This window comes from Furipterus horrens, unplaced genomic scaffold (genome assembly GCF_987537825.1).
Source record: "Furipterus horrens unplaced genomic scaffold, mFurHor1.1.pri manual_scaffold_5, whole genome shotgun sequence".
NCBI classification, from domain to species: Eukaryota; Metazoa; Chordata; class Mammalia; order Chiroptera; family Furipteridae; genus Furipterus; species Furipterus horrens.
Window position 1 is genome coordinate 24,496,108 of NW_028327175.1, and position 4,167 is coordinate 24,500,274.

The 4,167-nt window shown below is 39.9% G+C and overlaps 1 pseudogene; it reads right to left on the minus strand.

Annotated features, from left to right (window-relative positions):
- Window positions 1–1,827: 1,827 nt before the first annotated feature.
- LOC150008284 (proteasome subunit alpha type-7 pseudogene) lies at window positions 1,828–2,567 on the minus strand (annotated as a pseudogene).
- Window positions 2,568–4,167: the final 1,600 nt, after the last annotated feature.

Genomic DNA, 4,167 nt, shown 5'->3' on the forward strand with positions numbered 1-4,167 from the left:
GACCTGCCAAATATGAGAAAACACTCTGTAAAGATCTACCAATTAACACAACATGGTGATTGTGTATTGAGTGAGTCTTGCTTTGTACATGAAGAAACATAGATAATTATTAAAAAATAGAAAACATGTTACGATTCATTTCATATGGACAGTTCATGGACTAAATCAGACATTTAACTATTCTCCTTTTAAGAAACAGCTTCTGGCTTGTTGCTGGGCCTTGGTAAAGACTGAAGTGAAGGCCCAACAACAAGACATTATGTGACCAAGCATCTTAAGTTTCCCATCATGAACCAGTGCTGCCTGTTCCACCAAGCCATAGGTTGGGTGCGTGCAGAAATATCACGTTAATCTTTTCTTTTACATATCCTTTCTATATCATGTTCAGAGTTGGGAAGCTGACATTGCTCTGAATTTTATTATTTTACAGAAGAGTAAACTATTAAATGCCTCAATTGAGAGCATAATTCTAACCAAATCTCAGTTTTCCAAACTTTTTCTCCTAGGGTTCTCATCCTTTGATTAATACAACCTCTCTATCATTCTCAATGCTGTTATAACACCATTATGAACCATGCATGTGTTTTCTGAATGGTTCTATTTATAAATGAAGTGCATACATTTGAAGCAAGAATTTAAAAGTTATTCTTTGAAAAGTCACAAAAGTCCATCATTGTAACTAATTACTAACAGAAATATATAATATGTAATAGATGTAAACTCAAAATACAAATTACCTTCTCTGCTATATAATAAGTTGAATAAACACATGACTATTTAGTTAAAATATGTGATTACAAGATGGAAAAGTGGTAAAATCTAAATGTAATTTTTCCAGTAAAAAAATTTTTTTTGAGAGCCCAGGACAAATGTAGGTTAAAACTGTCCTAATTTACAGCCCATTGGAAGGATCTGGTTTTTGTGAGGGAGTTTATTGGTGCATCAGGAAACTATAGAGATATAAATAGGTGCATGCCATCAGTAGAGAACTGAATAGTAGAAACCTAAACAAAGGCTCAAGTTGGGTTGGAGTTCTTTCTGGGCAAGAGTATGAGCTGAGTCATTCTGACACCAGGAAAATAGTAGATAGAGATCTAATTGGCCTCATCCCTGCAACTCAACTGTACAGGTACAATGATTTGATCCATGAAGAAAAATGCTAGAATCATCCCATTGTCTTTCAAGTAAGTAGAAGAGAAATGCTTTTATGTTTTCATTGTTATTATTCTCTTCAGAGACTGAGAATTCATTACAAAGCCATAACTACTCAACACACTTGAAATCTCAAAAGTTAGTAAGATAACCGAAGGCATTGGCCTTGAAGATGGAAAGTTGCTGGATCACCACATCATTTATCTTTAACTCAGTGTTGCCAAGAGGTGGCAATATTGGTACAAAACACAGAAATTATTTCCCTTTCATGTTCTTTATTCCCAAAGTCCTGACTCAAGAATGATGGGTAAGGTGTTGAACTAAACAATGATAAAAAATGCCTTTCAAAAGACCAAGTCAAATAAGATTAAAGGGTAAGCTAGGGAAGCAAGACATGACATTTTTGAAAACCTAAAAGAGAAACTTAGAAAATATAAACTAAATGGCTCAGCAGCATGGTTTGGAAAACATAAACATGAAAATTTAAAAGAGAGGCCACAGAAGAAACGAAAAGGTTTACATCTTAGTACTTCTTCTTTTTTTTTAATATGTAAGTTTATTGTAGGATGCTTGGACACTACAGACAAATGGAATGGAAATGCCGACCCGTCATTTTGGGAATCACCCATGATTTGAATTTAAAAATCTCTCCCAGCAAGTTCATTTTATCCATCATTATGCTTTCTTTTGTTTCTTCTTCTTGTTTTCCTCCTTTTCTTTTCCAATTTCAGCAACATATATCTCAATTTCTTCAGGATTTAAAATCTGGAGGCGCTGGCCACGCCTCATGACAGCAGGTTTTATGTTGTTGCCGCCTGACTGAACTTCCAGAAGGGCCTTGATAACCAGCTCAATGGTCAGATCGCCCGTTTCGAGGGCCTCGTCAGTATAATTCTTCTCCAGAAATTCACACACAGACTTATCACCCCAGTCTTGACATTGGCCTTCCAGGCACGTTACGTGCCCGACGGGCCAGTCTGGTGGACTGGGGGTGCCGTCCAAGTTGAGACGCACGATAAGGACGGAGAAGCCGAACGGCCTGCGCGCATTGCTCCACACGTGCAGCGCTGCTTCGGGCTGGCGATGTAGCGGGCGATGTACTCCAAGGTGACCGGGTCCTCCATCGTTAGCCGGTGGCTCTGGCACTCCACCTGGGCCCTGTCGATGACGATCCTTGTGTCGGCAGTGAGGCCTGAGAAGGCCATGCAGACACTGTCGCCCAGAGCGCAGATCTTCCGCACCGTCCTCTCATCCTGCAGCCTGGCCACCGACTTCTTCTCCACTTCAAGGACAACGACATCTTTTCCTCTGATGCCAGCAGTGGTCAAGCCCTTTTTCACGGCCTCCTGTGCGTATTCCCCTTGGAAGAGGTGGCCGTCGAGTGAGAAGACGGTAATAGCGCGGTGGTAGTTCATGCTGGTTTGCGGCACAGTGAGGCCGGGTACACTTTAGTATTTTTAATGGCACTTTTTTTCCTGCCTTTTGAAAAAGCAGTCCTGCATTTTTACTTTGCACTGAGCCCTGCAGATTAAGTAACCAGCCTTGCCTAGAACATTCAAAAGCTAAAGACACCACACTCACACACACACACTCACACACACAACACACTCAGGCAATGAACCAGTGAACAGTGTTCAAGGTATCTCTGGGAGGTTAACGGTCTATTCACAAAGCTGGAAGGGCCAAATGGTAGACTCATTGCTCTTTTGGAGACTAAATTTTGAAACACATTAATGAAGAAAGAAATTTAACTGTGTAGTCCGTGCAATGGACATAAAATAGACTGCCAGTCCCCAGATAAAATCCTGACAGCATTGTTGGAGGTGTCCCCAAAGGGTTATCTGCTCTAGACTCTTAAGTCTCTCAAAACAATAAATTCCCTTTGCTGCTTAAACAAATTTGAGTAGAGCTCCTATAATTCTCAATTGCAAGAGTCCTGAGCTGTACAGATTCTGAAATTGATGGTTGCTGGGAAGGGTGACTTCCAATCTCATCCTTCACCATGCTGGAATTCCCATGTGCTCCAAGAATGGGGCTTGATCGGGGACATCCCCCCAGACCAGGCTGATACCATTTCCTGAAGTCCCAACCCGCACTGATTGAAGACCATTATCAAAGAAAATTTTAAGTTAATGAAAGTCTGTTTCAAAGTTCATGCAAAGCTTTAAAACACAGGCAGGATTGGAGTTCAACTTTGATGGAAAGCTAATACTAAACAATCGAGCAGCTGGAAATTAAGCAAAAGGAGTTTCTAAAGAGCCTATAGAAAGTCATAATATTAACAAGGAAGGGGAGATCTTATGGAAGGGTTGTCTCTGATTTTTATAAACTATTCACAACTTTTGGCAATAGTGTCAAGGCAATTTTGGAAGGAACATAAAAGAGTAAGTTGCTCAGTCCCGAGGGTGCAAAAAAATATGACTGTTTTGCCTGCAAGAGATAGAGAGACAGCTTTATGGCTTGGGATATGAAATTTGCTTTGGGATCTAGATTGTATATTGATATCATTGGTGAAAATAATTCCAAAGGCAATAACCTGTTCTCATTTGACCCTGGAAGCAAAATTCACTATTGCAAAGAACCTGGGGTGGGTTTTTTTTTTTTTTTTTTTTTTTTAATGTCATGTTTGACATTGTCACTATGCTAAATGCTTTCACATACCTTCTCCCATTTAATCCTTCTCTAGGAGGCAAATTAGATTACAGTTCCCATTATGTATAAACTGACACTGAGGTTAGATGTTTTGCCCCATATATCAGGGAAAACTAGCAAGTCCAGGGCTCATCCAGGTATGGCTGAAGGCCCATGGCGTGAATTTAGTTACACAATTTCTCACAAGCTGAAGAGGCCCAGGATGCTCACAGCTTCTAGAAAAAATATTTTAAAGAAAGAAAGGAAGCTACACATTGCAGACCAACCCTGCATGTATGTTGTCAGTATTTTTCATTCATATGTCCTTTTCCTCAATTTACACATGGAAAATAACGTTGTTCTTCTTACTTCATTCTCCTGACT